The 11,185-nt window shown below is 38.0% G+C and overlaps 1 non-coding gene across 1 annotated transcript; it reads left to right on the top strand.

Annotated features, from left to right (window-relative positions):
* The first annotated feature begins 4,433 nt into the window (after positions 1-4,433).
* On the top strand, positions 4,434-4,539 carry LOC125911962 (U6 spliceosomal RNA). The gene has a single exon (XR_007454540.1). It is a non-coding gene; the product is annotated as a U6 spliceosomal RNA (small nuclear RNA).
* The last annotated feature ends 6,646 nt before the right edge of the window (positions 4,540-11,185 follow it).

Raw genomic sequence — 11,185 nt, 5'->3', positions numbered from 1 at the left:
GATCCAGAAGAAGGCATAAAAGGATAAACAGAGGAACAAATCAACAGTAGTAACAAACAGAAAATGAATAACAAAATGATAGACATAAGTCCAACCCTATGAATGAAAATAATTCAATGGTGATAGGAGTCTTTCAACAAATGGCATTGAAATAAGTGGATTATCCATATGGAAAAAAAAATTGAACCCTAGCTCACACTGTACACAACTATTAATTTGCCATGGATCTGCCAAATCCATAATAAAAATCAAAATCATAGTGCTTTTAGAAGAGAACCTAGGAAAATAGTTTCATGACTTGGGGATAGGCAACATTTTTTAGGCAGGATACAAAAGTGATCATGGATTATGAAAAATGATAAATTCTACTTCACCAAGAACAAAAACTTCTGCTAGCAAAAGTCACTGTTAGGAAAAAAGAATAGACAAGCCACAAAGTAGGTAAAAACTGAGATTTATTTAGAAGGGGACTATTTATAAGGATGTGATCAGGATATAGGGAAACCAAAAGAGATAGTGCCGGACCAGAGCTGGTAACAGCAGAGGGCAAGAAGAGGTTACTGGAACATAGAAGGAGAGAATCGCGTGGAAAAAGTCACCTTTTATAAAAGCCGAGCCCACTTCTAACTTCAGGTGTAAAGCATTGATATGTTAGCTTTATTAATGCCCCTGCCTCTTGAAATTTGTTCATGGATGGGAATGTGACATGAGTTGACTCAATGAGAGTGAATTGAGGAGTTGTGATCTCCAGAATGCAGATCAGTGACCTTCAGTCAAGAAACATAGCCAGCTTGGGGCAATCCCATAGCATAAGAGCCAGGGGAAAAAACAGCCTACAAAAAAAGATGGAAGGACTTTTCTCTTCCATCTCTCGCATCTTTCACTAGGGCTCCCTTTTAACTGAATCCAGCCAGAAGCCAAGGGCAGGGAAGCTGGTTGATACAGTCGTAGGAGACACTGTAGGGGGCCCACCCTCATCACCTTGGCGTTTACATTCCCATATGATTTTTACCAAAATCACATTTTAACATTTTTATTATATGATTACACAGGACTTGCCAACAGGACCATTCCAGAAGTCCTCATAGACACATGATCAGATCTCTGCCAACTCTCAGCTTCCCAGCTCCTTCAGCTCTCACACTACCCATCATAAGTTTAGGGATTCCAGAAAGCATAGTCTTGGACAGCACATTCATGGTGCCTAACAGACTCCTTTCTGAGAAAGCTCAGCATAACTTCCATACCCACAGCTTACTGTGGAAGATTCCCTTACCCCCTCGTTGCCATGCTTTTTAACACTCCATCTTGAGTTGATTAAGCCAGGTATCTGTACATTTGCCAGTGATGTTTGACAGAGATTTTGAAATTGTAACTGACTGACTGAACTAAAATTTGAATGTGAGACAGAGTCAGGTAACTGGTAGTATTTGTAGCAGAAAGCAGCTAAATCACTAGTATAATAGAGCACTTGAATAGAGTTAGATTCTAACTTCTGAGAAGATTTTTGAAAAAAACAGATTTGCTAAATCTCAACTGTTTCTTGAACCAATTTTCAATTTTTCGAGAGGCCTGCTAAGGTTTTGTGCTATATCCCAATAAACCTGAAGAAACCCTAACAGATCTCAGTTCCTTGCAAACTTAATATACCCAATTGTATCTTACCTTTCATTCAGTGACAGGCATAAAAGAAAAAGGAAACTTACTGCCTTCACAGTTGAGCAGTCTTGAAGTAGTCAAGTGAAGTTTGATCTAGCCACCCAATTATATCACCAAGGACTTTTCTCATTGTCTATTCCTTCTGCCATCTACAGTGTTGGCTTCATTTCTAGGTTTCAGACAGAACCTATCCTCTCAGCTCTTACCATTTTATTATCAAGTGCTTAGAGGGGTAGAGAAAAAACTTCTGATAGTTTCTGTACAAGTCTTGAGATTCACTCTCATTGAGTCAACTCATGTCACATTCCCATCCATGAACAAATCTCAAGGGCCAGGGGCATTCATAAAGCTAACATATCAATGCTTTACACCTGAAGTTAGAAGTGGGATCGGCTTTTATAAAATGATCTGACTTACTAAAGATATGGGGGCTATGAAGAATGAGGTTAAGTGGAGAATGGATGCTGAAAGCAACACACCTATCCACATATGTCCACCACCTAGCCTAAATGGCGACCCAAAGATATACATACCTCTTCCAGTGACTTACTGAGCCGTGGCATTTGGCTTTAGGACTTCAAAGACCATTTCAAATATCTCAGATATATTTTATTAAGCTCTGGTAAGCCACACCAAAGGGGAAAGATGGGTCTATCCCAGGACTTGTCTCTCTACTGAACTGAAGTAACATCTATAATCAGCCATCTTCTTCCTGCCTCCTACTAAAACACACGGACATACACACACTGTTAAAGTATTCAATTCTTGCATGGGTCAAAATCCACACAGAAAAGATGCTTCATTCAATAACTCTGGAGTTTCTCTAATATGGAAGTTAAGGGTTTTTAGCATTTTAATGAGGTACCAATTAGATATATTCATCCCCATTTCATACCGACCCTGTTTCCTATTATTTCTCTCCTACCTGCAAGGCCCATGAGCTATCTAAATCAAAGCAGACTTATAGAACTCACACTTGGTAATAAGCCAATGGAACACAAGATACAAACAATGTTGATTTATTCCTTTACTACAAATAAAAAAGTTAATAAGTCACCTTGAAAAGACAATAAAGAATGTGTTTTTAAAAATTAGGCATACAGTTAGTTTGAGCTGTTAGCATATTGTCCTTGATTACAGAATTTTAAAGTAAAGGTTTCCACTGATTCACAAGAAAAGGCCCTCTTATAATTTGTTTAAATTTATATGTGTTTCAACAAATTAAATACCCTCTTGCATCACAATGAACTTGAATCCATACCTTCCATCATATATGAAAATTAACTCAAAATGGATCATAGACCTAAAAGCTAAAATTATACAATTTCTGGAAGAAAATAGAGGAGAAAATATTTGTGACCTTTGGTTAGGCAAAGATTTCTTGGAAATTATATCAAAAGCACAATCTATAAAAGAATAATTTGAACCTCACTAAAATTAAAAACTTCTATTCTTCAAAAGACAGTTAAAAGTGTGAACAGACAAGCCATAGACTGGGAAATAATATTTGCAACTCATATATATCTGGTAAAAAAAATGTATTCAGAATATACAGTTGATCCTTGGACAACATGAATTTGAACTACCGTGGCCTACTTTATATATGGACTTTTTTTTTATAAATACAATATCATACTATAATGTATTTCCCTTCCTTAAGATTTTCTTAATAATATTTTCTTTTCTCTAGCTTATATTATACTTATACAAAATATGTGTTAAATTGACTGATTATGTTATTGGTAAGGCTTCCAGTTAACAGTAGGCTATTAGTAGTTAAGTTTTGGGGGAGTCAAAAGTTCTAAGCAGATTTTCAGCTATGTGGGGGAGTTATTGCCCTTAACCCCAACGTTGCTCAAGGGTCAACTATAAAAATAGCTCTCAAAATAACACATTTTAAGAATGGGCAAAGAAAATTAATAGACACTTCACCAAAGAAGATATAGGAATGGTAGGTAAGCACATGAAAAGATGTTCAACAGTATTAGTCAATAGGAAAATGCAAATTAAAACCACAGTGAGACACCACTTTGCATCCGTTAGAATGGCTAAAATTAAAACTATTGACCACATCAAATGTTGTTGAGGATATAGAGGAATTAGAACAGACCTCTAATGGGAATGCAAAATAGTACAAAACTTTGGGGAAAGTTTGGCAATTTCTTATAAAGTTAAATATATACCTACCATATAATCTAGTCATTCTGTTCTTATTCATTTATTCGAGAGGAAAGCATATGTCCACACAAAGACTTTTCCACAAATGTTCATAGCAACTTTATTTGTAATTGCTAAAAACTGGAAACAACACAAAGAAAGGTCCATCAATAGATGAATGAATAAACAAATTGTGGTATACAGAGATAATAAAATACCATTCAGCAATAAAAATGAATGTACTATTGATACATGAAGTAATATGAGTAATTAAAATAATTATGATGAATAAAAGGAGCCAGTCTCCAAAAGAGAGTGCATAATATATGAGTTCATTTATATAAAATTATAGAAAATGGGAACTAGGCTATAGTGACAGAAATTGGATCAGTGGTTGCCTGGCAGTGGGGGGTGGGAGGTAGGGAGGACATGAGGGATGGATCACAAAGGGGCACAAAGAGGGAATTTCTGGGGGTATGACTATGCTCCCTGTCTTGGTTGCAGTGAACATTCAACAAGTGTACATATGGCAAAACATCAAATTGTACAATTTAAATGTGTGCAACTTTTTGCATGTCAATTACATTTCAGTAAAATGTTAAATAAATAGATATTTACTGCTTGCTTCACAGCATATATACTAAAGTTGGAAAGATACAAAGAAGACCAACATGGCCCCTGCACAAGGATGTGAAGCAAATTTGTGAAGCATTCCATATTTATAAATACATACATACATACATACATACATACATACATTAATGACATTTAAATGTGTTTGTTGAAAATATCCAGCCATGTTGTCATTTGACAACATTTACTGAATACTTCCATGTACTGAAGCTATAAGAAAATGCATGAGACTTAGCCCTGTACTCCAAAGGCTTTCAAAGTTGTTGGTGAGTTCTCATTTTGAACTCATGGGGTTGGAGCTATTTGTAGGACATATAATATAGATTTAGGATCTAGAAGTCTAGAGCCAAGGAACAAGGTATGAGCTGAAAATATAGATACTGGAGTTGGGATACAGAGAGCTAACAAAAACCTTGCATGAGAGAGGAGTCTAGAAATAGATTATAAACTGAAAAGTGAAAAGACTGAGCCCAGAACACTGGGGACACCAACCATCAGAGGCAGGAGAGGGAAGATGTGCCCAGTGTGAGATGGATAGGAGGTGATCGGAGAGCTTGGATGAGAACTCTGAATGATGGCACAGAGGAGCTGAGCCTTCTCCAAAAGAAGGCAGTGTCAGAGGAGGCCATAGATAGGAATGAACAACGTCAACTGAATTTGGTAAATAGGAAGTCTCTTGGTGACAGCATTTTGGATGTCATTGGAGAGAGGAAGCCAGACACCAGTGCACTAATATTCTTGCATTGCGCTTTGTTTATTGTAAAGGAGGCAGAAAAGAATCAGTTTTAGACATCTGGATCATCCCTTGTCAGATAAGATTCTATAGCACACCAGAGCACTGAAAAGATAATGAGTGAGTCTAAACTTCTGTTTTTTACTGCTCTTCTCTTTCATTTCTCCAGATAAACACAATCATACTCTCCTAATTTTCATCAGAATTAATGGCAGGCACCATTTCATTATTCTCTTTCTCCTGCACTCAAGCCCTTCATTTAAATCCCTTATTTGTCTCTAGCTCCATCTCTGTCCTGCAAACTGAATTTCCACTTTCTCCTCTCCTCCCCATCTTCAGGCATCTTGACATCTGGTTCTGACATGCTGGTGGGTGGGGATTGTAGTGTCAGATCAGGGATAGCCTAGAGAGTTTGATCACCAGACTGTGAGAAGCCAAATGTAGTTGATCTTCTAGATGGGAACTACAGTTTCTCATGAAACCTTTGCATGCCTTGAAATCTTCTATATGTCTCTGAAATCTTCACTACCAATGAAGTTCACTCTTTAGAATAATGACCTACCTGGCCCCCTTCCCTGTGGTGGCCCCTCTCTTTTCACAGCCACCAGGCACTTGACTGCTCTCTCTAGACCATCTGCTACCCTGCTTTTGACTTATTGGCAAAAGGCAATGCTGGGTGGGTGACTTTAGAATTTGGGTTTAAGTAGCTCTTTCAGAGAAGTAGGCTTCAAGTAGTATTGCTAGTTTGGCTCTTATCTCATGTCCTTGTCCTAGTAACTATGCTTCTTCCTTCTTTTCTACCTTGTACTAGAATTCTTGAAATAAAATCCCCATCTCTGCTTCCTTCCTTTTCCTTGGTACCTGGCTTATTGGCTGGCTATATCAGATAAGAATTTAATTTGGTACTAAAGTAGTGAACAATAGTGGCTTAAACAAGATAAAAGTTTATTTTTCTCTAATATAAAAGACACCCAGAAGTAGATAGTCCAGGAATGTTATGATGGAGCTTCAGTGGTCAGGGACCAAGATTCTGTCTTTCCTTCTAGAATAACATCGTTAGTACTGTTTCTATTTTCAAGGTTACCTCATGGCCCAAATTGTCTGTTGAAGCACTAGCCATCATTGCTGTCTTTCAAGGAAAAAGCACAAGAAAGAGGTAATGGGGGGTGGGGGGGGGAGTAGGCAGGATAGAGGAGGCACATAGCTCTTTGTTCTCTTCTTACAGAACTTTCTAGAAAGTACTACCTAGTACCTTGTTGTGCAAACCAAATAAAACAAAGGTTCTAAGTAAGAAGGAAAGAATGGATTTTTGGATAGATAATCAGAAGTCTCTGACATAATTGCTCAGCTTAGGAACTTTTGCCATTCATATTATATCCACCTCTTTCCCTAGACCAGTGTCCTAACCTCTCTCTGAGCCTAATATCTGCTGATGGACTTCTACAAATCTGACTGCCTGCTGTTTACCCATCTGGGTCTCCAAATTTTGTCTGTTTCTAGAGTTTCTATTGCTATCAAGTGTCAATATACTTGTTTAAATTACTTGATTAGTCCTAATTGGGCTTCGATGATGTTGACACCGGGTTTGGACGTCTTGTCTATGAATTCCTGGTGAACAATACTTTCCAGTATTGCCAAAGATGCTTGAAGTTCCCTCAGGGACAGGAAGATAGATGAGCATAGTACACAAGAGGCAAATGTGGAGAAGGGTGATGACAATCATTATGTCGGACAGAAACACATCTGTTCTAAACTAAGCAGATCCTTGCCCTGCTTGAACTACAGCATCTTTTTCTCCTCCTTGTCTAATCAGTTGTCATGTCTGGGATATGCCCCTGCATCCAAGGCCTTCATTTTCTGTTTGCTAACCAGATTGCTACCTTCCAAAATTTCTCCCCATTGTGGCCTCCTTGGCTCAGAATCATTTCTGGCTGTAATTCTTCAGTCTTAGACTTTATCTTAGAAATTATGTTTTCTTCACTTTCTCCTTCACCTGAGCTGTCAGATGCCCATTCTCAATAATAGCATCTCCAGGCTCTATCCCTGAGAATGGTGATAAACAAATTTGTGAGAACAGGCTCATACTGGCTTGAGAGAGCCAATTGTTAAATTTAAAATATATTAAAAATACAAATAAATATATAAAGTTGTTGAACTGTTGATAGCTTGAAACTGGCTGTGATAGGAGTATTTAAAACATGGAAATTGGCAAATGCTACCAATTAGGGCCTTTTATTCCCCTAAAAAGTGGTTTAGTAGCACACCATTGCTTGTTTCTCTCCATAATCGTCCTTTGTGCACATGCATGTGTGCATGCACACACACACACACACACACACACACACACACACAGAGTGCACAGTCTAACTCCAGATCCTCATCTCTTCAGTCTATCTCTTAGCTTTCAATGGCAGATAATCTTTTAATACTTAGCTACATCCAACAATTCAATATTTTGGCTCCTACCTTAAAACAAACACTTGTAAGAGTTGATAATTGAATATATATTTTAGAAAGACATTCTGGACCCTAAACAGACTTATCCAAAACTCCTGACCACACCGTTTGAAAACTGCTAATGTAGCATATCTGTCTGTCTGCAGAACACATATAACCATACGCAGAAATCATGTGTGGGGGGGAAACCTAGATACTTAAAATGGTGTTTCAGTAGAGGGAATTCATGTATCAGCATCAGAGATGCCTCATCACAGAATATTAGCTTCTTTAAACTTAATATTTGAAGGAAGAGAGTCAATTTGTTATTATAGGTATTTCGGAAAGCCTTGTGTAAACTGTGCAATGAAAAACCTTCAAAAGCCAACCAAAATTGTCAAGTTGCTTTGCCTTTGACAAGAATTATCAATTCAGATAATTCTGTTGCCTCACAATGAGCAGGAGCTTTGTGACATATATCTTTGATGAATAACAATAAAAAATGAATTATTGCTTATCATTATAGTATTTTAGTAAATAAAACCATCCAAAACATGGAAGGGAAAATAATAGAAGGATGATGGAAAGCTAGGGACCACTAGACTATGAATTTTTTAACAGTGTGTCAATTTCTTACTTTAAAAGTCCAATGTTTATAAACATGTTTATAAACATTAGAGTTTCCACATATAGTGACTAGAAGCACAGGCTCTGGAGACAGACTTCCTGGGTTCGTATTAGAGTTTCGTCACTTACTACCTCTATGATTTGGGTCAAATTACTTCATCTCTCTGTGCTTCAGTTTTCTCACCTATGAAACAGAAATAAAAGCACCTACCTTACATGATTACCATGAAACCAAAATGAAATGCCCCATAAAGTGCTTAGAATGATGTCTGGTATGTACCAAACAACTAATAAATATTTGCTATCATTTTTATTATTAATGCCATTTTTGGAATGCTTATAATGTGTCAGCAACTGTGCTACACGCTTTAGATTCAATCTCCTGTAACAGTGTGAGGTACAAATTAGGCCCATTTTATAAGAAAATAGACCCTCAATGAAATGGTATAACTTTTCCAAGTTCTCCTGGATAGTAAGTGAAAGAGCCTGGCTCAATGTGGTCTAGGAGTTCCCACTTAAATGATAGAAAGGTGTAAAACCAATCCATTCCATCCTGATATTTAGTATTCTATTGGGAAATTCTTCCTTCGTAGTCAACCAAACCCCTGCATGCTGTAGCATAAACTATTCTTGTTCTGTCTTCAGCAAAGACAGAAAAACCCAATAACATCCTGTGTTTCCACTCAAAGACATTAAGTTTCCCTTCTGACTTGTTTTCTCCAGGTTTTGAAAACACACAAGTCCCACAGGCCTTCTTCATGAACTGTATTTATTAACCATAGAATAATCTCTGCAGAAGCATTTCCATATTCTCTAACCATAACTTTAAAATTAGACTTTAAATCTGAAGTTCATTATTAATGTAAGTAGGGTGCAGTATCCTTTGGCTGAACTTGCTTTGTTTATGAAGCAGCTGGATATAAGGGTCCTTATCCCGTTTTAGACTTTCTTATCCCACCTTCTTATCTAGAAGCTGCTGTCCACAAAGTGTTCCGACATAATAAGAATTTAAAAGCTTTTCAAGTTTGCACATCATTTTATTTCATGGGGGTGAGTACATATTCATTTACATTTAGTTGTGAAACCAAGAAGACATTTAAATAGTTATGTGGACTGGTGTTCCTTAAAAGATGAATATTATGTCATTGTTAATCATTCATTCATTCATTCTCCTTGTCTGAGTCAGGCACTGTGCTAGATACGGGGAACAAAAGACACAGTCCCTTCTCACAGGGAATGTGCAGGTCTCATCAGGGAGATAAATGCACAATTACCTAATTACAATAGAGCAATGCAGAGAAAGCAACAGGAACGTGGGGAAAGGGGCAGGGAAGATACCCTGGAATGCGGAGAGGGTCTGATAAAAAGTCCTGGGTGACCAATCAGAGACCCAGGCTCTAAACCCAGGCTTACTATTTACTTTGTTATTTATTATGCCATCTGTTATGGTTGAATCATATTCCCTCCCATAAAAAGAAAAGAAAAGATATCCTACCTCAGAATGTGACCTTACTTGAAGATAGGGTTATTAAAATGAGGTCATTAGTGTCGACTCTAATCCAAAAGAGAGGAATTTGGACACAAGGACAGAAGCACATGACGGGAAGACAATGTGAAGAGACATAGGGAGAAGTCAGCCATCTATAAGCCATGGAACGCATCTTCCCTCACAGCCCTCAGAAGGAGTCAATCCTGCTGACACCTTGATCTTGGACTTCTAGCCTCTAGAGCTGTGAGGCAATAGATTCCTGTTACTTACACCACCCACCCAGTCTGTGGCATTTTGTTATGGCGGCCCTAGCTGACTAACAGACCATTGCACTGTGACAAGTATACCCCACAACTCAGGCTCCATTCTAGGCAACGCACTTAGAACACAACCAATCAGAAAACTGCCTGAATCTGCCTTTGGCTCATTAGTATGCTGTGACTCAGAGGAATCTTGAGGTTTCTTTAAATAGTGACTTTGAGTCTGCAACAAGTTTCTTTTACCCTCTCTAGTATGGATACCACCCATCGGCCTTTGTTTCTAAGGTAAGTAATAATACAAGAATATGGGGAATATTAGAGTACAAGCAATACCCAATGGATAAAACTTTCTGGTAAGTAACAGATCAATATGGCACTACTTACAAAATGGTTAATAAACATACAAAAAGAAGTTCCATCTCACATGTGATCCGATTTTTGACAAAAGTACTCTTGGTAAATGAAAGATGCTAATACACATCAGAGAACCAACAAATGCACGCATCCAGAGTGAACTACAGCCTATTCACCTACAACACACACACAGACTGGTGCCATTTGTCTTCCTGTTAGCACAAGGTTGAATGAACCCGAAATTATCTTCCTAGGATTTACAGTGACATGTAACCTTTAAAACCCAAAACCAAAACCCCCAATACCCACCTTCCACTAGGTGTATATTCATTTCAAGCAACAGATTTTGAGAGGAGGTTTTTAACCTGAACAAATGTGAAGCAGTGAAAAGATAACCTAGTAGTTAGCTCCTGGATAGACGAAGCAAGTTCAGCCAAAGGACATTACTTGTTTTGTTTTGGTTTTGTTTTGTTTTGTTTGTTTCCAGCATGCTTTGCCCTCAGGCCGGCAGGGTTACCCTTTCTTTTCTCACCCCAAGTCTTCCTCTTTTCTGGAAAATTTCCAAGCAGAACCCTGGTTCCAGGTCATAACAGCTCCATCTGCTGCCATTGGAACTTGGAGGGAGTGACTCACGCCTGTGCATTTGCCTCAGCAAGCCTTCCACAAGCCTTTGTTCCTCTGCCCAGCCATCCCTCAGCCCCTTGGCCTTGGCCAGTGTCCACAATGGGCTTTTCTTTCAGTCTTTCTTGACTTACGTCCTTTTACTTAAAAAAAATTATAATTATAAAAATGATATACAAAGGGAAAAAAGAAGTGTATAAAGTTAAAAATGGATTA

The sequence above is a fragment of the Panthera uncia genome (assembly GCF_023721935.1).
Source record: "Panthera uncia isolate 11264 chromosome C1 unlocalized genomic scaffold, Puncia_PCG_1.0 HiC_scaffold_3, whole genome shotgun sequence".
Taxonomy (NCBI): domain Eukaryota; kingdom Metazoa; phylum Chordata; class Mammalia; order Carnivora; family Felidae; genus Panthera; species Panthera uncia.
The sequence above is the reverse complement of the archived record's forward strand: the minus strand, read 5'-3'. Positions and strand labels throughout refer to the sequence as shown.